Raw genomic sequence first — 25442 nt, 5'->3', positions numbered from 1 at the left:
TTGTACCCTCTCTCTCTCAAATTGCAGATTGAAGCTTATTGTATTATGGTCACTACTTCCCAATGGCTCCTTCACTTCAAGGTCCCCGATCAATTTTGGTTCGTTGCACAATACCAGATTCAGAATTGCCTTCTCCCTGGTAGACTCCAGCATCAACTGTTCTAAGAATCCATCTCGGAAGCACTCCACAAAGTCTCTTTCTTGAGGTCCAATACCATCCTGATTCTCCCAGTCTACCTGCATGTTGAAATTCCCCATAGCAACAGTAGTAACATCTTTGTGACTGGCCAATTTCAGCTCCTGATTCAACTTACATCTGACATCCAGACTACGTTTGGGGGCCTGTAGATAACTCCCAAGAGGTTCTTTTTACCCTTAAAATTTCTCAGCTCTATCCATACTGATTCTACATCCCCTGATTCTAGGTTCCCCCATGCAAGGGACTGAATATCATCTCCAACATGGCCACCATGCCCCCTCTGCCCGTCAGTCTGTCCTTATGATAGCACATGTAGCATTGAGTATTCATTTCCCAGGCCCTGTCCACTTGAAGCCACGTCTCAGTTATCCCCACAATATTGTAACTGCCAATTTCCAAAAGAGCCTCAAGCTCATCCATCTTATTTCTAATGCTTCGTGCATTCATATATCATATTTTTAATTTGTTATTGCCCTCACCCTTCCCATCAACTCCTATTTCACTCAGCCTTACAGCATGATCCCTTTCTGAGTTTTCTGCCTCATTGGTACAGTTGTCTTTCTTGATTTCCCTTGTTCTAACTTTCCCTTCAGTTTCCTTCTTGAACATCCAGTTTGTCCCCTCCCCCCCGCTACTTAGTTTAAATGTAGCGGTGTTGCAGTAGCAAATCTGCCTGCCAGAATACTGGTCTCTAACCTATTAAGATGCAAACCGTCTCTCTTGTAGAATTTATGCTTACCACAAAACATCCCCCAGTGATCCAAGAATTTAAATCCTTGCTTCCTGCACCAGTTCCCCAGCTACACGTTCAAGTCGATTATCTCCCTGTTTCTGGCCTCACCAGCCCAAGGAACGTTAAGCACCCTGGACATCCTGCTTTTCAGCCTTCTTCCTAGTTCTCCGAAATCCCGCTGTAGTATGTTCCTCCTCTTCTTCCTGACATCATTTGTGCCGACATGTACCACCACCTCTGGCTCTTCAGCTTCGTCCTTGAGGATTTCCTGCACTCTGACTGTGATGTCTTTAACCCTGGCACCAGGAAGGCAACACACCATCCTTAAGTCCCGACTGCTGCCACAAAAACCCGGTCAGCTCCTCTTGCGATGGAGTCCCCTATTACCACGGCTCTGTGCGATGTCCGACTCTTCTGCTCTACCTCCACGCCAACTTTTGATTGACAGACCTGGCCGCCTCGCGGACTGGCAGTGTCATCTGTCTCTACTGTGTAAATGGACAAAACTGATTACAAAATTGGTGGAAGGAATTAGGAGCAGGAACAGGCTATTCAGCCCATCAAACTTATCTTACCATTCGGGCTTATGCCAGAAACGTTGAGTCTCCTGCTCCTTGAACGTTGCCTGCCTTGCTGTGTCTTTCCAGCAGCACACCCTCGATTCAGTATAATCACGGCTGTTTGAACACTCGATATCTTTTGCTCGTTCCATTCCCCATAACCTCACTGATGTTCAGAAATCTGGTAATCTCTACCATAAACACACTCAAGAGACTGAGTTTCCACAGCCCTTGTGGTGGACAATTCCAAACATTCACAACCCTCTCGTGTAAAACAATTTTCTCGCCATCTTGGACATAAATGGCATCCCCCTTAATTTTTAAACTGTGCTTCCTAGTTATGGTCTCGCCAACAGGGAAGACATCTTAACCTGCATAATTATTGCTCCTTGAATAAATTGGGCGGCACGGTGGCTCAGTGGTTAGCACTGCTGCTTCACAGCACGAGGGTTCCAGGTTCGTTTCCCGCCTCAGGTGACTGTGGAGTTTGCACATTCTCCCTGTGTCTGAGTGGGTTTCCTCCAGGTGCTCCAGTTTCCTCCCACAATCCAAAGATGTGCAGGTTAGGTGAATTGGCCGTGCTAAATTGCCCGTAGTGTTAGGTGCATTGGTCAGAGGGAAATAGGACTGGGTGGGTTACTCTTTGCAAGGTCGGTGTGGACTTGTTGGGCCGAAGGGCCTGTTTCCACAATGTTGGGAATCTAATCTAATCAAAGTTATGGGCGTTGAAAACAACCCAGTGTGGGTTTGGGTCAGAGTTCAGTGTTTGGTTAAGAGGTAAGTGCAGCCAGATGTGGGACATGTCAGATCCTGAACGAGTTGAGTGAGTAGAGTGATATTTTGATGAGTAAAAGGGAAAGTGGTGACCCGTTAATCAGGCTGAAGGAAATGATGTGCCAGAAGCTAATAGTACTCTAGGCTCCTGAGTGCGAAGTTTATCTAGTCCCTAATGATTATATTTCTAGGTTTTATTGTCTGTGACAGAGTGCTGGAGAACTGCTGAGTTGGAAGCCAAATAAACTGGAGAGAGATTGTGACAGGAGTTGTGAAGCCACTGTGTAGAGTGCTGGAACAGCTTTGTGCTTCAGACTCACCTTCTGATACTTAAAGGGGCACAATTTTCTGAGGATTAGACCTCAAGCTGATGGAGTTTACTGTTTTTAAATGAGCAACAGAAGCTGGAGTTATTCAACAGTATAAAATAGTGTGGTTACACGTTTGGGAATAACTGGTTTCATACCAGTTAATTATACAGTGCTGCAGTTAGCACAAAGACTTCCATATTTGCACGTCTCCTTTCACATCCTTGGCTGCCTCTGTTGTGCTCAAGAATGTTGCAAGCTTGATGTCTAAAGAAGTGTTGAATGTAGGAACATGTGACTGAAAGTAGAAGGTATACCAGCGGACAGCAACCCATTCCCCCGCCCGACTCTCCCTACCCCACTAATGGCCACCAGTTTGCACTTGCCCTTTGTCATCCCCTGTTCCCCTTCCCTGCTCATGCCTCAATCAACCCCCACCCCTTCCTCATTGTAGAATAGTACCACATCCCAGAGCTCCGCAACACAATCCAGGTGCTGAGCTGCCATCACTTGACTCATTCAGAATAGTTTATCTGCATGGAACCAGATGATGGATTCCATTTGTCCCCCTCGCAGCAGTTTAACACCATTGCTGCTTGTCCTTTGAAGAGAGAAGGACATTAGCCATGGGATACAGCCAATGGTCAGACCATTGTGTGAACATGTTCGATGTAGGGAGGCTGTTTGTGCTGTAAAGTACCTTGCAGTGCTGCCAGACCAGGGAGTCTTGCCACAGTTATCACCTGCCATCAATGCTAGGATTAAAAAATGACAGCCAGCCTGTTTATCCAGGTTATCTGTAAGGATCAAGTACTCATAGAATCCCAACAGTGTGGAAACAGGCCATTTGCCCCAACAAGTCCATAGCAACCCTCTGAAGAGAGTCCCACCCAGACCCATTCCCCTATTACTCTACATTTTTACCCCTGACTAATGCACCTAACCTACACACCCCTGAACACTATGGGCAATGTATCATGGCCAACTCACCTAACCTGCAATTCTTTGGACTGTGGGAGGAAACCGGAGCACCTGAAGGAAACTCACGGAGACATAGGGAGAAAGTGCAAACTCCACACAGACAGTCATCGAGGCTGGAATCAAATCCGGGTCCCTGGCGCTGTGAGACAGTGGTGCCAACCACTGAGCCACCGTACCACTCCAGTACTGGCGTGGGTCTTGTACCCAGATCTTCTGGCCCCAGAGATGGAGACGTTACCCACTGCATCACGACACTTCCACTGCTCGTGTGAGTGATAGGAGGGGTAAAAAAGAAACTTCCAAATGATTGCCAGCAGTCAGTGAATATTAAACATGTGTCGCCCAGTGTTAGCTCTGCTTTGAGTACTTCACTGAGTGCTCACAGATAGATACATGAATAGGAAAGATCTGGAGGTATAGGAGCCAGGAGCAGGCAGTAGAGACTAGTTTAGTTTAGGATTGTAGTTCGGCATGGACCGGTTGGACCGAAGGGTCTTTTTCGGTGCTGTATGATGGTGTGACACAGACCAGTTGTGTGCCAGAGTAAGGGGGTAACACTCATTGCTAAAAGATGCAGCTACCGGCATCGTACAGACTGCATCACCGCCCAGAGTCAGCAACAAAGTGGACCGAACCACCTCTGATTTGAACTAATTCACGACCCTATAGATTCACGAACACAGAGCTCAATCTTGGTTTTGAATTGGAGAGGAAGTGCCTTTGTCTCCCCTCGCCTCCCCGTCATGCTGAAAGGTCGCTCTGACTCGAATACTCAGTTCCTTTGGTTCCAATTTGTTACCATCGGTTGAAAAGATTTTAAAACATCTTTTTACAATGCAGGGTCATTGACTGGGCTAGAATTAGGAGCAAGGTGGTGGTGGTGGGGGAGGAGTGGGGCATCGTTCTTGCATTTGCTTCGTACAAAATTGAATATTGCTGAAAGAAACGTAGAACATAAAACATAAAACAATACTGTGCAGTACAGGCCCTTCGGCCCTCGATGTTGCACCGAACTGTGAAACTGATCTGAAGCCCAAGGAGAGGCATGTTGCTGAAGTTTTTCATCTTGCAATCATCAGGATGGACACAAGAATGTCACATTTCAAGCACAATTCTAAACAATCCCGAGTGCGCCTGTAATGATGCTGAAAAGCAATTTTAGATCATCTGTCACACTCAAAATGGGGCTGGTTTATGTTATCTGGAAGTGATATACAATCTTATGCAGTGGCTTAATGTTTGCAAACAACTGGAACATGTTCATGCTATGTGCCATTTTTGAATGGCCACGGATCCTGGAGAGCCTTGAATTTCCTTCTGCTTTCTCCGTAGCAACATTTTGACCAATCAGTATACTGGAAGCGAATCAGCACTTTTTGTTTTCCTCTATTAGAAATTGTTTTGCTTGTTTGCAATTTGGCATTCTTCTATTTGTCTAATGAGGGCACAGAGTCTTAGAGGCCAACAGCACATATTAAGGCCCTTTGGCCCATTGTGCCTGTTCTGGTGAAAAACAACCACCTAACTATTCAAATCCCATTTTACACCACTTGGCCTATAGCCATGTATGTCTTGACACCACAAAAGTGCACATTGAAATACTTCTTAAATGTTATGTTCTGATCGAAAATGGATTTCTGCCTCTCCCACCCTTATAGGCAGGGTCTTCTAGATTCCCGTCACCTTTATGGGTGAAATGGTTTCTCCTCGCATCTCCTCTAACCTTCCTGCCCCTTACCTTAAATCAATGCACCCCCTCCCGTTATTGATTGCTCCTTCAAGGGGAAAATTCTTCCTGGCTGCCCTATCTTACCCCCTCATAGATTTGTGTGTCTCAGTCATGTCCTCTCTCACTCTCGTCTGCTGTAAGGAAAATGACCCCAGTGTGTCCAATCTCTCTCCATAACTAATACACTTCAGCTCAGGCAACATCCTGGTAAATCTCCTCTACACCCTCTGTAGTGCAATTACGTCCCTTCTATAATGTGGACTCCAGAACTGTACACAATTCATGTGACCTAACCAATGTTTTATACATTTTCAGTATAACCCTCCTGCCCTTAAAGTGAATTGCCTTGATTAATAAAAGTAAGCATACCATGTGCAATATGTGTGGAGTTTGCACGTTCTCCCTATGTCTGGGTGCGTTTCCTTCAGGTGCTCTGATTCCCTCCCACAGTCCAAAGATGTGCATGGACTGGCCATGCTAAATTGTCCGTAGTGTCCAGAGATGTGCAGGTGAGATGGATTAGTTGGAGGAAATGCAGGGCTACAGAGAAGGGGGTGGTGGGTTTGGGTGGGATGCTCTTCAGAGGGATGGCCTGGACTTGATAGGCTGAATGGTCTGCTTCCACACTGTAGGGATTGTATTCCATGCTATGCCTACTTACCCACTTTATCCACCAGTCCTGATACCTTAGGGGACCAGTGGACATGCACGCCGTGGACCCTCTGATCTGAAGCTCCTACTGCCCATCATGTATCTCCTCGCCTTGTTTGTTCTGTTCAAGTATATCGCCTCTCATTTATCTGAATTGAATTCCATTTGCCGCTGACTAGCCCAGCTGTATCCTTCCATACTGTCAGTCTGTTCTCCTCACGATCTGCCCCCCCGCAAATGTTTATAGTATCTGTGCACTTGCTGATCAAGCTTCCCACATTCAAGTCTAAACCATTTATATAAACTACAAACATGGAGAGTCTCAACATTGACCCCCGGCGGGACCCCATTGGACAACTTCAGCTTCCTGCCACTTAGCCAATTGTGGATCCAATCTGCAAGATCAAAACTTTTTGCTACATAGTTCTCTTTTCAACACGATTAACATAACCTGTACCAATGAGGGGATGGTGGAATGTTGGTACTGTTACCTGTAACTCAGTGACCTGGACTCGGAGACCAAAGATATGAGTTCAAACCCCACGTTGAATGTAACCAAGGAATAAATCTGGAATAAAACACCAGTCTTTATTAACAATGATTATGAAACTCCTAGATTATCTTAAATATCCATTTGGTTCAGTAATGTCCTTTTGGGGAAGGCTGTCTGCTGTCTTTACCTGATCTGTCTTCCACATCACTCCAGACTCTCACTAATGACCCCTTGCTTTGAACTGCCCTATGCAATGACCAGGCAATCCTCTCTGTGCTCAAGCCAAGGACAACAAATTCTGGCCTCATCAGTAACGCTCGCATTCCTTTCAAAGAAAATCACACAAGTGGAAATCGGACTCATGGATAAATGAAATGTCAGTGATTAAACTCATCAGCTCGGTTGAATTCCCTCTGACTGACAGTTTTCAGGAATCTCACTGACTGCCCTTATTCACCCTCAGGGTAGAAACAGAAGACCTCTGCCTCATCTTGCTCCTCTCCAAATCCCATTTGCTCATTAGTGCCCTGAGCCAGGATGCCTGGGTTTAAGGTCCGCCTACTCCAGAGGTGTTTCTTAACATCTCTGAACAGGTTCATTAAAAATATCTATGGATTTAAAAAAATTCAATCGATTATTGCTGAGGCTAATTGAAGAATGATCCTGCCCCCCCTTGAAAAGAGCCATTTGCCATAATACCTGCTGTGGCTTTTGCCATAATTCCATCCATGAGGGTACTTGTGGGGCAGTGGTAGTGTCTGTATCTCTGAGCGCAGAGGCCTGGGTTCAAGTCCCACCTGTTCCAGAGGTGTGTGAAGAAATCTCCTGAATTGATTCATCAGAATATATCCATCTACTCAAACCTGAGGGAGTCTACTCCCCAGCCTCAGCACCAGCACGGTTTTTGGATTTACACCAGCTTCTAATGGGAAGATTGTCCAAAGGCTGCAATTGATGACACATTTGGGCTTTGTCTGTGGATTGAAAATATCAATCAAATGGTCCACCGCATGTTGGACTCTAGAAGGTCTGCTGATGAAGGAGCCAATCTTTACACACTTTTTTTTACAACCATTTTCTAACAGGGTCATATAGTACAAGCAAGTACCTCTCTGGCAAGCAATAAAAGTGTTTGTTTTAAGTAGTGAATCCCCAGTTAATGTCACCACCTTGTGCTCAATTCAACAAACTTAATACACAATGAACACACTTGTTTATGAAGGGTAGTGGGATGTTGTTGGAGGGTTAGATTCCAGGGATGAAAGTGCTGTTGTACGAGGAGCAGTTGAATAACTTGCTGGAGTTTGGAAGAATGGGGGGGATGATCTGATTGAGGGATACAAAATGTTAAAGGGGCTCGCTAAGGTGAACCTTTGTACAGATGGTCCCCCTTGTGGGACAGTCTCTAACTAGAGGTCAGATATACAGAGTGTGAGGAGGGAGGTTCAAAACTGAGATGAGGAGAAACTACTTCTGTCAGAGGGTTGTGAATCTGTGGAACTCACTGCCCCAGAGTGCAGTGGAGGCAGAGTCAATTCAAGAAAGAAATGGATAGGTTTCTGATGAAATGTGAGGTAAAGGGCCATGGGAAGCAGGCAGGAAAGCGATATCGAGACCAGGATAAGATCAGGCGTGATTGTGTTAAGTGGTGGAGTGAACTCACAGGGCTGGACTCCCTACTCCTGCAATAACTCCTGCTATAACTCCTATGTTCCTATGAGGGTGCTCTGTTTCTCTGCTCATTTGCTGTTCTGGTAGCATCATTCTCACTAGAATAAGCAGAAGGTTCAGGCAAGTTCATTCCTGAGTCAGTATGTTCTCCCATCACCCACCTGCAGATATGGCTGTGTGATGCTGCTGAGTCCTGATGCTTTTAAACGTGTTGAGCAATATTTGCTCTTTCTGTTTCTGTGCACCAAATACATCCTTCAAACTTGAATCGACCTGATTTAATGATTTGGAGATGCCGGTGTTGGACTGGGGTATACCAAGTTTAAAAACCACACAACGCCAGGTTATAGTCCAACAGGTTTAATTGAAGCACTAGCTTTCGGAACGCTGCTCACACAACCACCTGATGAAGGAGCGGCACTCCGAAAGCTAGTGCTTCCAATTAAACCTGTTGGACTATAACCTGGTGGTGTGTGATTTTTAACCCTTTTTGACCTGGTTTAAGATTTACTTTCTTTCAAGACACCATATAAGGAACTTACTTGACAGTTTAAGATTGATTTCAGCCAAGTGGTTAAAGTAAAGGAATTCTCTATTCCTGAGATGCTGCCTGGCCTGCTGTGCTTTGACCAGCAACACATTTGCAGCTGTGATCTCCAGCATCTGCAGACCTCATTTTTTACTCAAAGTAAAATCACGGTCTGGAATAATTACCTAACTCCAATAGCCTGCTTTTAACTGGAGAGATTGACTTGTGGCAATGATGTCACCCTTGTCCTGTGCACATTATTCCCAATTGTTGGCTATTTTATTATCAATCTAATAAAACTGCGTTGGCTTTGTATATTTTTTGAAAATCTTCAGTTCAGGACGGCCTTTCCTCCCAGTTTTTGTGTTTGCTGTGATGAACTGTCAGACCTTGCCTAGTGGAGCACTCGGAGCTGTGTGTATCTGGGCTCCTGTCACCATCCATTCACTGCTGTCAGCGTGGCTTAACATGTTACGTGGACATTGATAGAAATTCATGCCCGAAGAGACTGGGAGAGCTGAAAAATCAAGCTGATTCCAGCTTTGACCCATATCTAAAGTCCATCAAAGCGTTAACTCTGAAAAATGGAGCCAGAGTGCATCAGCACGGTCAACAAATATAGTCATCACTTATATTTACATGGTGCCTTTAGTGTTATGAAATGTCCCAAGATGCTTCACAGCATAAAGCAAAACTTGACACCGAGCCACTTAAGGCAATTTTGGGGCAGATCGCCAATGAGTTGGCCAACGAGGTCACTTTTCAGGTAGAGAGGAATTGTAGGGAGTGAACTCCTGAGCTTGGAGCCTAGGCAGTTTGAAGGCACGCCCGCCCAATGGTGTAGCATTTAAAAACAGGAATACACAAGCGGCTGGAATTTGAGGAATGCAGAGATCTCGGAGGGTTGTGTTTTAAAATATACCCTGGCCTCTGTGCACCAGCACTTCATTCCTCCACACCCACCCCTTCACCTTCATTCCCTCGTCCTCCCCCACTTCAACACTGGGTTCCCCACTTGGAGATTGATGCTGCCGTGTCTCAGTTCTCTGGGTTCAGTTGCAGCCGTATGTCTATGTCGGGGTCCATGCATTTTGTGCTAAGTTCTCCTGTCGGTGGACGTTGAATTGATTTCCCAGCTGCAGAGCTGAACCTTTATAAATAGAACTGTTGTGATTCGCTGATGGTGCTCTCGATAAGAGAGAGAGACGATCAATGTGGCCGAGAATAAACAGACTGAGGACAGCTCAGTGCACAGACACAATGTGTAGGAACAGAAGGAGTCCACTCAGTATCTTGAGTTTGCACACCTTACAGTCAGATTGTGGATCTGAGCATTTTCCTACCTTTTCCTTTGTATCCTTTGTTACCCTTTCCCCAAACCTGGCCATCAATCACAGTCTGGTGAAGTCTCCCTTGACCTCTAGCACCAACAGCTTATTTGGCAGAAAGAATTCCAGTTGTCCCCAACCCAAGAGACATATTTCTATCTTATGGAATTGAGGGAAGTGAGGAGTAGGAACCCAAGACCAGCTATGACCGTGTTGAATGATAGAGCAGGCACAAAGGTTCTGTTGCTGTCTCTATTCCTTTTGTTCTTTAAGTGGAATGAAACCCTTCATTATTGCCCCTGGAACAGCCTGCCTCAAAACTATCCCCTTTGTTCATGTCTGCTGCCCACACCATCCCCTTCCCTGCAAAGATGGTCTCTCTCTAGATCAAACCCGTTGTGTCCTTTAGTTGTACTAAACACCTCAATTAGGGCATGCTACTGTCCTCAACACTCAGGAATGCAAGCCAAGTGTCTGCATCCTCTCCTAATTTAACCCTTTTAGTCACAGAGTCATTTTGGTGATCCTATAATGTGGCCTCCTCCTTCCCCACCCCCCCCCTCCCATTTCCCACTTCGGGGCCAGAATTGAAGGCTCCAGAAAATGTCACAATCTGATTCCTATCTACATTGTCTTCAATAGTTTGGGCACAGCTGCCTGGTGTAGAATTTCCTGGAATACTTTGGATATTTCACGACTTAATTTCCTGCGTTTGAACAGGTTTGGGAAGCAGTTGGTGCCTCCTATCAGCTCTCCTGATGTGGGACAGCTGTGATAGCAGAGAGCTTTTATATTCACACGTAGGATAAGTAATACAATGTGACGAATTGCAGCTTTCTTGTTCCCTGACTATTTCACTGGAGCTTGGGAGAACTTCTCTACTTCAGCTTCTATCTTTCTGAATGAATTTCCTACTTGAAACAGTTGTTTGTAATCACTGAATTCGTGGAGATAGAGTGTTAGTGATAGGGGTGTGTGGGTGAGTGTGGTGGTTAGGAGAGACTGTATGTGCATATATTAATCTCTGTGTACGTGTGTATCAATCTCTAACAGATACTGACACATAGAGATTGACACAGACTCAGTTTGGGTGAGAGTTTGTTGTGTTTATGTAGAAGTTATAGAATCGCTACAGTGTGGAAACAGGCCATTTGGCCCAACAAGTCCACACTGACCCTCTGAAGAGTAACCCACCCAGACCTATTTCGCTACCCTATTACTATACATTTCCCCTGATTAATGCACCTAACCTGAATATTATGGGGCAATTCAGCTTGGCTATTTCACCTAATCCTGCACATCATTGGTTTGTGGGAGGAAACCCAAACAGACACAGGGAGAATGTGCAAACTCCACACAGACAGTTGCCCGAGGCTGGAATCGAACCTGGGTCCCTGGTGCTGTGAGGCAGCAGTGCTAATCACTGAGCCACCATGCTGCCTTTATGTACTTTATGTACATATACAAAATATTTTGCAACCAAGGTGTACAATGTTCAGATATTAATTTGCACTTCTCCATATTTGCAAATACCTACTAAATTCAAACTGATGGCTTCCTCTGTCTGATCTGAGTTCAGATCCCCTTCAGGCCAATTTCTCTTGAATTCCTGCCCTTCTGTAATTTATTTTTGTAGATAATGCTTTTCTTCCCTTTAATTTTCCCAGACTCCTTTCACATACAAACCAACTGCATGAATGCATCACCATCAGCTTGCCTTGTTCCGTCCTCATTTTCAGCTCCGTCTGTGGGTGTGAAGTTGCTTTTGAGGATTAGCTCTTGCTCCCTTAACACATGAAATGCGATGATTCAGATCAGACTGCAGAGCTAGGGATCTCTTCCTGTGAGGTAACAGAAACTGGATCTTTGGATATGTTATCCAGATTCTTCGGAAGCAAGGGAATGAAAGATTAATTGGGGTAAGTGGGAAATTTTTTTCCCCTGATTTACTCATGTGGACGTCACTGGCTGGGCCAGCATTTATTGCCCGTCCCTAATTGCCTTCGAGAAGGTGTAAGTGAGCTGCCTTCTTGAAAAACTGCAGCCCCTGTTCTGTAGGTTGACCCATAATGCCATTAGGGAGGGAATGCCAGGATTTTGACCCAGCAACAGTGAAGGGACGATGAGGAGAACTTGCAGGTGGTGGCGTTCCCCAAGTAACTGCTGTCCTTCCAAATGGAAGTGGTCATGGGTTTGGAAGGTCCTGTGTAAGGATCTTTAGTGAATACCTGCAGTGTGTGAATTCATCAGCTCAGCTGTGATCTTGATGAATGGTGGAGCGGGCTTAAGGGGACGACTCTTGTTCAGGCAGAACTGTTCCACTGGTTTCTGAACTCCCCTTCATCCTGCGCTCGCTGATCTATATCAGTTCCCCCTCTGGCGATGCCTCAGGGTTCTAAACCTTCATGCCGTAAGTCCAGCCGTGAGCTTCATCCTTCCCTATCTCTGGAATCCTCTTCAGCCTGACTGGTGCTCGCTATCCTGTATCCAGTGTGTCACCTTCTTGCCCTCAGTCGCCGTTGTTGAGTCTGTAGGCTGGTCTTTACACTTGCTGCAGGAGTGATGCAAACCAAGGCCTCCACTGACTCCCGCCATATCTCCGTTGTCTCAGAGTGTCCATCCAACACTTGAGAGGCCACTTATTGGATATCTGGTGGGAAGGAGGTGAATTTGAGACCAGAGGGGGTACGAAAGTCTGTGCTCTATGCCCAATTGGGATGGTAGGCCAGGCTGTCACTGGGCAGAGGGGTAAGACTATGAAGACAGTGTCAGTCATAGAGATGTACAGCACGGAAACAGACCCTTCGGTCCAACCTGTCCATGCCGACCAGATATCCCAACCCAATCTAGTCTCACCTGCCAGCACCTGGCCCATATCCCTCCAAACCCTTCCTTTCATATACCCATCCAAATGCCTCTTAATTGTTGTATTTGTATCAGCCTCCACTTCCTCTGGCAGTTCATTCCATACATATATCACTCTCTGTGAAAAGGTTGCCCCTTCGTCTCTTTTATATCTTTCCCCTCTCACCCTAAACGTATGCCCTCTGGACTCACAGGGAAAAGACTTTGCCTATCTACCCTATCCATGTCCCCATGGCTACAAGGACTCTTGCTTTCTGAACATCTATTTTTTGTTTTGCTGAAGGCTTAAAAATGTTAGAGTAATGTTAAAACATTCATTCCGATCCTGCAACAGCTGCTGGTCCTAGTGACCGGGCCTTGTCTTCCATCATTTTACTGTCTCATCACAACTCCTGTAAAATATTGAAGAAAGGCCAACACCCAGAACATACAGCAGGCAGGGAAAGGTTTAAGATGGGCGAAGGGTTCCTTTTCACACTGGAGGCCTGTGACCAGCAGTGTGCCACAAGGATTGATGCTGGGTCCATTGTTTTTCGTCATTTATATAAATGATTTGGATTGAACATAGGAGATACAGTTTGTAAGTTTACAGATGACACCAAAATTGGAGGTGTGGTGGACAACAAAAAAGGTTACCTCAGAGTACAATGACATCTTGATCAGATGGGCCAAGGTGCTGAGGAATTGGAGATGGAGTTTAATTTAGATAAATGGAAGGTGCTGTATTATGGAAAAGCAAATCTTAGCAGAACTTATACACTTAATGGTAAGGTTCTGGGGAGTGTTGCTGAACAAAGAGACCTTGGAATACAGGTTCGTAGCTCTTTGAAAGTGGAGTCGCAGGTAGATAGGATAGTGAAGAAGGCGTTTGGTATGCTTTCCTTTATTGGTCAGAGTATTGAGCATAGCAGTTGAGAGGTCATGTAGTGGCTCTACAGGACCACTTTTGGAACATTGCGTACAATTTTAGGCTTCCTCCTTGTGAAACCTGAAAGTGTTCAGAAAAGATATACAAGGATGTTGCCATGGTTGGAGGATCTGAGCTATAGGGAGAGACTGAACAGGCTGGGGCTGTTTTTCCTGGAGCATCGGAGGCTGAGGGGTGACGTTATAGAGGTTTATAAAATCATGAGAGGCATGGATAGGGAAAATAGACAAGGTCTTTTCCCCAGGGTGGAGGAGTCCAGAACTAGAGGTTTAGGTTGAGAGAGGGAAAATTTACAAGGGACCTAAGGGGCAACTTTTTCACAGAGAGGGTAGTGTGTGTATGCTGCCTGAGGAAGTGGTGGAGGCTGATACAAATACTCATCCTAATGCCTTTTAAAGATTGTAAATGAAGAGAAAGGGTTTAATCGATATGGGCCAAGTGCTGGCAAATGGGACTAGATTAGGTTAGGATATCTGGTTGGCATGGACGAGTTGGGCCGAAGGGTCTGTTCACAAACTTTACGTCTCGATGACCGTGTTATTAACGAGCTCATTTACTGAGGGATTCCAGAAATGGCGAGCTGCCAATTTCCCCGGCTGTTTGCCTTCTGTAATTTGGGAGACTGGAGTGTTCCGTGGGGTGGGGGAAGAGGAGTAGGAGACACCTTATTGTAAATGCATTTCCCATTCGAAAGCACTCACCTGCCTATCATGATTAGTTCTCACTAGCTATTTCCCTCTTCTCGATTCCCTCGTCTGAACATGATGTAAGTTCAAAATGTTGTTGCATTATCATAGAGTTTGGACTGACTCCTGCTGCTCCTGGGTGGATGAAGTGGGAGGTGATGTTGCAAGATGAAAAAAATGAGCCTGCATCTTTATTAAGTTCTCAGTTGAGAGATAAATCGATGTTTTGTTCACTGCTGGTGCTGTATATTAAGCCTCCCCTTCCAATTACTTCAGCATTTACAGTCTCGAGGTGCTGAGATACGTGAATTGAAATGTTGGTTCGACACACACTCATTAATAAACTTCCAGGAAATGAAGAGGTAATACTGATGTGTCACAAGCTGTTAATCTGAAAGCAGCTACAAAAACTGGGAATTCAAGGCCCCTGTTAAAGTGTCAGTCATAGCTCACAGTGCCAAACGATTGTTAGTCTCATATCACCGATATCAGCTTCAAAGTCTGGGGCAATATTTCCACTGGAATACCAAAGGGGCGCCACACTGTTGGAGGGTCAGAACCGAGGGAGCGCTGCACTGTCGGAGGGTCAGTACCAAGAGGGCATCGCACTGATGGAGGGTTATTACCGAGGGAGCGACACACTGTCGGACAGTCAGTACCAAGGGAGCGCTACGCTGTCAGAGGGTCAGTGCTGAGGGACTGCTGCACTGTCGGCGGGTTCGTACTGAGGGACAGTAAAACTGTAAAGTCCTTCTGGTAGTCTGAGGTACATGATGCATTAATGGAAGTGTTGCTGTTTTTGGTTAACTATCAGCAAATAAAGGCAGAGACTAATTGTAGCTGTATCCTGCTGCAAGACCAACTCAGCTCATCTTACATTGCTCCCTTTTATGACCAGTGACCGTTTTCTGTCGAGCAGTTTATCCCATTCTTATTTGTCCGCACAAATCAGTGCGCAGTGTTTTCTACACTAACCACTGACTGGATGGACAATGGTTTTCCTCATGTCACCTCTGGCTATTTTACCATACACCCACAGTTGATCTCTTATTTGGAAAATCTGTTGCCACTGGCCTGTGGGTTGTTAGTTCGAAGGCTCACGTTCATACTTAGGGTGAAAAGAGCAAAGGGAGCAGTTTGGGAAATTAGTTTATGCAAATATGTTCCAAGACATGAAAGTCAAATCATCTACAAGTTGCCCTGCATTAACTCGCCATGCCTCCTCCAATTGTATCTTCGATACCTACGACTTTGACCACCTGGAATGGCAGTCGCAGCTGATACATGGGTATGTCACCATAGAGTCAGAGAGATGTACATTGTCGGTCTAACTTGTCCATGCCGACCAGATATCCCAACTCAACCTAGTCCCACCTGCCAGTACCCGGCCCATATCCCTCCAAACTCTTCCTATTCATAAACCCAACCAGATGCCTTTTAAATGTTGTAATTGTACTACTTGCAGGTTCCTCTCTCAACCACTCACCACTCTGACTTTGAAATATATTGTTGTTCCTTCACTGTCTCTGAGTCAAAGTTCTCTCCCTCACAGTACTGTGGGTGACCTTCCCCAATATGGACTGCAGCAGTTGAAGAGGCAGCTCACCACCACCTTGTCAGGAAGAATTGGGCTGGATAATAAATGCTGGCCTTGCACCATTGAAATCCTGAAGATGTATTCTCCCTGACGACACACTCCAGCCAGCGGAAACCACATATTGGTGTTGACCCTGTTGAGCCCTCTTAGAATTGTGGTGGCACGGTGACTCAGTGGTTAGCACTGCTGCCTCATAATGCCAGAGACCCGGGTTCAATTCCCACCTCAGGAAACTGTCCGCGTGGAGTTTGCACTTTCTCCCCGTGTCCACGTGGGTTTTCCTCCGGGTGCTCTGGTTTCCTCCTAAAGTCCAAAAATTGTGCAGGTTAAGTGAATTGGTCATGCTAAACTGCCCATAGTGTTAGGTGAAGGGGCAAGTATAGGGGAATGGGTCTGGGTGGGTTGCTGTTCGGAGGGTCGGTGTGGACTTGTTGGGCCAAAGGGCCTGTTTCCACACTGTGAGTAATCTAATCTTGTAGATTTCAGTGAAACTTCAGAGAGTACAGGTGCAATTTACTCAGCCCTCATTTGGGATAACTCAGTCTTCCTAAGCTTAAACCACTGCCCCTTTGTCCCATTCCCTGTAAGATGAGTGCATTTTTCCTTGGGAACAGAAACAAAACTCCAGAGTGTGGTGCTGGAAAAGCACAGCAGGTCAGGCAGCATCCAAGGAGAGAAACATTGATTCTTCTGCTTCTCAGATGCTGCCTGACCTGCTGTGACTTTCCAGCACCACACTCTCGACTCTGATCTCCAGCATCTGCAGTGCCCACTTTCTCCTAACAGAAACAAAACTGTATACAATGCCCAGGTCTTGCTAAAACCCTGAACAACTGCAGTAAGAGTTCCTTACTCTCATCCATTAGCCCCCTGGGTAATGTAGGTCAGCACTTGGCCAAGTTCCCTTCTGTAATTGGTTGTATTTTCACTGCGAAGCCATCCATGTCCCTCTGAAAGATCACCATTTCATCTCACCATTTCAAAGTTGTTTTGTTTTTGTGTCCCTGTCGAAGTAGGGTCCCCACATTGTATTCCACTTGTCATTTTTCCTTCACACGTATCCACAATCCTTTTGTAGACTATTTGTAGCAGAAGTTAATGCCCGGCCTTGAGCTGGGTCTGGTGGCATTTCACCTTATTGGGATTTTGCTGCCTTCCCACTCCCAGTGAGGTCCGTGCTGGAAGGTTTGGTGGAGCGTTACTAGCAGTTGGCATTCACTCTGCAATGGTGTGACTTAATGCACACATGCCAGTCTTTCATAGTCTGGCAGTTCTCGGGGATGGGATTTCTGCCCCTATCATCCTTGAACTATTGAAAGTTAAATGCCTGGGTGGTACTTAGCTTGAGCCTGCCCAAAAATGGGAAACACGGGGCTGCTACCAGCCTCCCACGTTAAATATCAACCTCTGTGTCTTTCTCATGGCTTCCTTTATCACCCAGCTTCACTCTTTGTCTGTTGTCTGAATGAGAATTACAAGAATGAGCTTTATTGTCTCATGCATTCACGTGGGTACCACGAAAAGTTTATAAGTTGCCACAAATGGCACCATCTTTGGTATCTAGATACAAGTTCCTAAGTGCAAATGATTAGGGAAAATGATACATGTCAATTGTAAAACAAAAAAAAAACTACCCCAGATGGGAAGGAAGGATCCAGCATCAGCCTTCACTTGGAATAGATTTACTCATGGCAAAATATATCTCCTGCCTCCACTCCTCTCCTGTAGCACTACTATTTCTTTATGTGTGCTTAATTATCTACACAATGCACTCTCTCCATCTGTATATAGAACATAGAACATAGAAAAATACAGCGCAGTACAGGCCCTTTGGCCCTCGATGTTGCACCGATCCAAGCCCACCTAACCTGCACTAGCCCACTATCCTCTATATGCCTATCCAATGCCCGTTTAAATGCCCATAAAGAGGGAGAGTCCACCACTGCTACTGGCAGGGCATTCCATGAACTCACGACTCGCTGAGTAAAGAATCTACCCCAACATCTGTCCTATACCTACCACCCCTTAATTTAAAGCTATGCCCCCTCGTAATAGCTGACTCCATACGTGGAAAAAGGTTCTCATGGTCAACCCTATCTAAACCCCTAATCATCTTGTACACCTCTATCAATTCACCCCTAAACCTTCTTTTCTCCAATGAAAATAGCCCCAAGTGCCTCAGCCTTTCCTCATACGATCTTCCTACCATGCCAGGCAATATCCTGGTAAACCTCCTCTGCACCCGTTCCTGTGCCTCCACATCCTTCCTATAGTATGGCGACCAAAACTGCACACAATATTCTAGATGTGGCCGCACCAGAGTCTTATACAACTGCAACATGACCTCAGGACTCCGGAACTCAATTCCTCTACCAATAAAAGCCAGTACACCATATGCCTTCTTCACAGCACTATTTACCTGGGTGGCAACTTTCAGAGATCTGTGTACATGGACACCAAGATCCCTCTGCTCATCCACACTACCAAGTATCCGACCATTAGCCCAGTACCCCATCTTCTTGTTACTCTTACCAAAATGAATCACTTCACACTTAGCAACATTGAACTCCATTTGCCACCTTTCTGCCCAGCTCTGCAGCTTATCTATATCCCGCTGTAACCTGCCATACATATTAATGCAGTTAATCTACTCGTCCCTGACTCCATTAGCAGCAGCTTGCCAACCTGAAACTGTTCATTTATTCCTCTTTTCTGTTTCTTGTCCTTTACCTAGTCCATTATGATTCTGTTCTCTAACCCCAAACCCATAAGCCCTGAAATAATACTGCCACTGTATTGAATGCAGTTTGAAAACCCTTAAACATCATGCTTTCTGGTTCCTATTCATGTACTCTGCTAGTTAAATCCTCAAATCTTGGAGTAGATTTGTTAGTTATGATTTTCCTTTCATAAAACCATTCAACTCTCCCTAATCAGTTTCAGCTATTCTAAGACCCCAGCGGCCAACTGCGTAATAAGGGATTCCAATATATTCCATTCATTGACGTCAGGCTGATTAGCTTGTAGTCCCCATACAATTTTGGTTCCCTTGTTTATCGTGGGAGGACTGTGTGTAACGCTTTCTGTGAATCCAGTTCTCAGGGGTCTCTGTGCAGTAGTAGTGTCTGGGCCAGTGGGTACAGGTTCAAGTCCTACCTGCACTGGAGATGTATCATAATGTGTCCAAGCAGATTATTTAAAAATAATTCAATGCAATTCTCTGTCCATCTACTGCTGCTTAAATCAACTTAATCTCTTGCAGTCTGGTCACGTAATTGGTTAATTTTAGCACTCAGTCAGGTGCTTTTATTTAAGCATGCACTGAAATGAAATTAAAGTTTATTTTTCAGTTTTCTGTTTATGTGGGTCAGCTGCTGAAACAGTGAGACATTACAAACATTTTGCTGTTTGCTGCAGTTTTTTTTAATGTTTTCCCTTTCTGTAAATGATGTATGGCACAGTATAAAGGGTTTTGTTATTGATGAAGACGCTTGGCCTGAATTACTGCAGTTCTCTGGTTATCACGCACCAGGGATGTATCCTTCCTTTGCAAGGCCAGTAGTATTTCTTTTTGATTATCCTTTCCAATAAATTTTCTCTAAATACATGAGAGCAGGGCAAGCTTACTCCACCAGCAGAGCACAGCAAGCTTTGTGTTTTGCACAGTCCACATTATTTTTTTTTGTCAAGATTAGAGTGGTGCTGGAAAAGCACAGCAGGTCAGGCAGCATCAGAGGAGCAGGAAAATCGGTGTTTTGGGCAAATGCCCTTCATCAGGAATGCTAATTCCTGATGAAGGGCTTTTACCCGAAAAGTCGATTTTCCTGCTCCTCAAATGCTGCCTGACCTGCTGTGCTTTTTCAGCACCACTCTAATCTTGACTCTGATCTCCAACATCTGCAATTCTCACTTTCACCTAATTGTGTTTTTTTTGCTCATTGCCAGGTTGTGGGCATTGCTGGCTGGGTCAGTTTTTACTGCCCACCTCTAACTGCCCCAGAGAAGGTGGTAACTCCCAGCCTTGCACCACTGCACACCACTTTTCAGCAGTGGCTTGATGCAACTGAGTGAGCTTGCTAGACCATTTCAGACGTCATTCTCCATGATCACTCCACCCCACGTCTTACTTCACATGTCTCTTCCATATCTGTCCCAGCCACCCAACCATTATTCAGAATGGACAGACCTTAGAATGTCTTTGGAATGGACATTGATAAACTGATAATCTTATAGAGCACTCGTTCAAACAGCAACACGCCTTCAAATTGACCACTGAAAAGCATTTGAACCTTAACTGGTCTGTCTTCAATAGCAACAGATGAATATCTATTTCTCTGAACGTTTCAAAACAGTTAATCCTTTAATAAAACAGGAAATAAAACTCAAGTTAAGAGTCAGCCACATCACGGTGGGTCTGAGTCACATTAAGGCCAGACTGGGTAAGGATGGCAGATTTCCTTCCCTAAAAGACAAGAGTGAACCACATTGATTTCCACAAGCTTCAAGGTCATTATTACTGAGATTTAAAATCTTGAGGATATGGCATTAGCCAGTGATTCAAACAACTGGCCTCATAGTGGAGATACAGTACACCACTCTTAGGTGGTACCAGGATTTTAATCCAGGCAATACAGTTCCATGTCCAAATGATGTATTGCTGAGAGGAGAAGACCTTGTAGCTGGAGTTGAGTTGATATTAAAATGGCTTTAAGAATAGGTTCGGGATTGAAAAGATGAAGCAGCACAGTTTCTGATTTCTGAACAGTGCCTTAGAATGACACACTCTTGTTTAAACTAACACTCACCCGTGCTCCTTTACTTGTGCACACGCCATGTCACTCAAACTGATCAGTAGGGTCTGATTTTCCTGGAGGAACTGGGCATATCAAGTCAGGACAACAGACCTGTTTCCTCAAAAGATGCCTTACCTTTTGTATTTTCCTTCCAGGGAGGGAGAGAGTCAGAATGGAGATGGACCCCCCTCCTCCCCCGCCCTCCCTCCAACCCCATCCTCCAAAGCCAGGACCATGATGGCAATGGAAGTAGGAAGATGGCAAGGAGAGTAGTGTCTATCTCCACCGCCTGGAATATTAGGGTTCAACGTCAGGGTCTGTCACTCTCCACAATCGCTCCACCCCACCACTTATTCCACACGCCTCTTCCATGTATCCATCCCAGCTACCCATCCATTATCCACAATGGCCAGACCTTAGAATGTCTTTGGAATGGACATTGTTCAGCACTCATTGAAACAGCAACATGCCTTCGAAATGACCATTGAAAAACATTTAAACCTGAAGTGATCTCTTTTCAGTAGCAGCAAATGAATACAGAGGAACCTCGATTATCCGGCATTGATTATCCAAATTTTGGATTATCTGGTAAGATCACAAGGCCCTGATGCTTGGCTAAACTATGTTATCTGGCATTCGACTATTTGGAATTCGATTAATCGAACAAAGTACTCTCTGCCCACATCCTTCAGATAATCAAGGTACCTCTGTATCTATTTCTTGAAACATTTCAAAACAGCTGATCTTTAATAATCTCTTTAAATTGTCAGTCAAATAGTTGAGCTGAGATGAGTAGTTCTTGAGTATTTGAAACTCAGCTCAGCATTCATAACGGGCTCAGTTGTCATAATGAACCATTCCAACTCATAGATAATGAAGCCTGCTTGAAATTTTAAAACAAAATGATTTTTCTCTTTTCTAAATTACACCAAGTGACCTGTTAATCATTGTTCTAGGAGCAGGTGTCTGTTTTTATTTCTCAGACTGAAAGATGCTGCAGTTTTATTTTTCATTTTTAAAGGGTTGGGGATAGAAATCACATCATTCAGAAATTCCAAATAATGATCCCTTGACCATATATGACCACTGGGAATTGTACTCTAATGTACCTCAATACTTACAGAATGCCGGTGGATGTCATGACCACTACACTCTTCAGGACCGAGCCTTATAATCAACTCATTTCCGAGGAAGCGTCACTGGACGCAAGATGTTAACTCTGATTTCTCTCCATAGGGACTGCCAGACCTGCTGAGCTTTTCCAGCAATTTTTGTCTTTGTCCCTGTAACCCAGCACAACAGTAAAAATACCTTATGATATTTCATTAAAATATTCAAATTGAAAGGTGCCTGGGTACATGAATAGGAAGGGTTTAAAGGGACATGGGCCAAATACTGGCAAATGGGACTCAATTAATTTAGATATCTGGTCAGCATGGACAAATTAGAAGGAAGGGTCTGTTTCTGTGCTGCACATCTCTATGACTCTATAAACCAATTCTTTTTTGTATTTCAAGGCCTGTCAACGAAAGAATTCTAGGAACAGTTGGTGGTTTGTTTTTTTTCCTTATTCCCCACATGGGGGCTACCCTATGATTCATGGCTCCTCTCAGGTGCTGTGAGCCACGTATACTTAACCCCCTACGCCCTCCAAATTGCAGTGAGGGAAGGGGTACCTGGCATAGCATGTCCCACTCTGACAAGAACAGCTCTATAACTGGAGAGGTGCCTGTGGATGGTCAACATTCATTCTTATCCTGTAGCAGCAGAATGGGAATCCCAGAACCACATCCTGCCTGTCATTTGTAAAGGACTGCTGAGTCAGGTGAACATCTGACTGCTGTTTCAGTCTTACGTTTTCCTGTTTTATTTTCTGCCTCTTTCCTGCTCTCTTACTGTTCCGTGTTCACGCTGTTTTAACTATGTTTTGTAGTTTTTCTCTCTCACCCTCTATTTCTGCCTACTCGTGTTCCTCTCTTTCTTTTAAATGTAATTTTCTCTCTGCTTCTGGTTTATTCTCTTTCTTTTGCAACAGAAGTTTTGCTCTTGCTTTATTCTATCTTTTTGCTCAGATTAAAGCTTCAATCCAATACCATGATGAACTTCCCTCTAACATAGATGGACATCAGCAGTGGGACAGTGCTTGGGAAACGTGGATGAAGGAGGCAGTGAGGCGGAACAAGCTGTGTCCCATAGTCAGTGACATAGAAACACTGAAACATAGAAAATAGGAGCAGGAGTAGGCCATTCTGCCCTTCGAGCATACTATGCAGTTTAGAATGATCAAGGTTGATCATCCAACTCAATATCCTGTACCCAATTTCTCCCCGTGTCCTTTCATCCCTTTGGCCACAAGGACTATATCTAACTCGTTCTTGAAAACCTGCAATGTTTTAGCCTCAATCACTGTGGCAGCACGGTGGCTCAGTGGTTAGCACTGCTGCCTCACAGCACCAGGGACCAGGTTCAATCCCAGTCTTGGGGACTGTCTGTGTGGGGTTTGCACATTCTCCCCATGTCTGTGTGGGTTTCCTTTGGGTGCTCTGGTTTCCTCCCACAGTCTAAAGATGTGCAGATCAGATGAATTGGTCATGCTAAATTGACCATCGTGTTAGGTGCGTTAGTCAGAGGGAAGTGAGTCTGGGTGGGTTACTTTTCGGAGGGTCGCTGTGGACTTGTTGGGCTGAAGGGCCTGTTCCCACACAGTTGGGAACCTAATCTAAAACTTTCTGCGGCAGAGAATTCCCCAGGCTCACAATTCTCTAGTGAAGAAATTTCTTCCCATCTCAATCCTGCTGACCACTCGTCATCTCAGATATGATCATCACCGAGGGATTTACAATGAGGTTTAGCCCTGACATGTAATAAAGAATTAAATCAAATTAACAGATTAAAACTGGGTGTGATTGCTCGGGAAGTTTTTACTTTTGAAAATGTAAACTTTCACAGTGGTCTGCCTATTTCAGTTATTTCAGAGAATCATGGTTTAAGTGTTTAATTTGTAGTTTAAAATCTGATTGAAGATTTGTAGCTCGGGTGTCCGTTGTTGTGGTTCTGCTCGCCGAGCTGGAAGTTTTTGCTGCAAACGTTTCAATCCCTGGCTAGGGAACATCATCAGTGCTTTTGGAGCCTCGTGTGAAGCGCTGCTTTGATGTTTCTTCCGGTATTTATATTGGTTTGTTCTTGCCGCTTCCGGGTGTCAGTTTCAGCTGCAGTGATTTGTATGTGGGGTCCAGGTCGATGTGTCTGTTGATGGATGTTCTTGCCGTTTCCGGGTGTCAGTGCTTCACACGAGGCTCCAATAGCACTGATGATGTTCCCTAGCCAGGGAACGAAACGTTTGCAGCAAAAACTTCCAGCTCGGCGAGCAGAACCACAACAGTTTAATTTGTAGAACATTGCTGGTGGACCACAGTCATACATCATTTTGATATTTGCTGTTTGTCATTTTTAGATTGTGTCAGGCTTCATAAATATTGCATATAAATGTGACCCAAATGCATTTCCAAGCAGGTTTCCTCGGATTCACTTCAAAAAATCCGAATAAATAGGACACCAGTTAAGGGGAATGATCATCATCATAGTTAAAACGTACATCCTGGGGCTAGATTTCTGGTTCTGTTTCTCGGGAGGAATCTTTCACTTAGGACCCACACACCTGGCTGAAAAAGAGCAACGTTAAATGGCTGCCTTTGTCCACCTCCTGCTGGAGGGCAGGCTACAGAGGCTGGAGAGAAAATAGAAGGTCGTCGATTCTACTGTAACGTGTGTTTCTTCAACATGAATTGGTTTTCAGAGCTGAAAATGTGTTGCTGGTTAAAGCACAGCAGGTCAGGCAGCATCCAAAGAACAGGGAATTCGACGTTTCGGGCCAGAGCCCTTCATCAGGAATGAGGAGAGGGTGCCAGGCAGGCTAAGTTAAAAGGTAGGGAGGAGGGACTTGGGGGAGGGGCGATGGAGATGTGATAGGTGGAAGGAGGTCAAGGTGAGGGTGATAGGCCGGAGTGGGGTGGGGGCGGAGAGGTCAGGAAGAGGATTGCAGGTTAGGAGGGCGGTGCTGAGTTCAAGGGAACTGAATTGGTGAATTGGTTTTCAGCCAATTGAAGAATTTAGACTGTTATTTGCGGAGCGCAAACCTTCCTTACCTGTATTGGCTATAATTAGATTCCAATCCCATTGGTTTAGATGGCATGGTTATTGCGCAATTTTCTTCCAATGTGAGATTGCACAAGAACAGAAGATAGTGTTAAATCTGAATTGACAGTATGCTGTCTGGAGTGGGAGTTGCCATATACGCAGGAGAGAGGGGGCATGTCTTGTTGGGGGGGGGTTTATACAAATCACTCGAACATTCAAGCTGTCATCGTGGAGGGGAATCCCCCTCCAGTCAATGGCCACTGCAGCTGAAGGGTGGGAGAAGGCTGCCTCCTGGACTCTACTCTCACCATTGTCAAACACCCGCTGTATTTTGGCCTCCGCTAGGCCCTGTCTGCAGAGGAGCTGTAATAGGGCAGGTCGACATCACTGTCCTGTCCGCTCCCCCAATTCCCTGTATGAAAATTGCCTCAAGGTGGGGGTCCAACTGACACGCAGGTTGGGGCAGAGGGAGGACTGTGC

The 25442-nt window shown here is 45.1% G+C and overlaps 1 protein-coding gene across 3 annotated transcripts in view; it reads left to right on the top strand.

Annotated features, from left to right (window-relative positions):
• LOC132824885 (tetraspanin-9-like) overlaps window positions 1-25442 on the top strand; it is a 193191-nt gene that overhangs the window by 127716 nt on the left and 40033 nt on the right. The gene's annotated exons all lie outside the window — the stretch shown is intronic.

The sequence above is a fragment of the Hemiscyllium ocellatum genome, chromosome 19 (assembly GCF_020745735.1).
Source record: "Hemiscyllium ocellatum isolate sHemOce1 chromosome 19, sHemOce1.pat.X.cur, whole genome shotgun sequence".
NCBI lineage: Eukaryota > Metazoa > Chordata > Chondrichthyes > Orectolobiformes > Hemiscylliidae > Hemiscyllium > Hemiscyllium ocellatum.
This window is presented reverse-complemented; position numbering and strand designations above follow the sequence as displayed.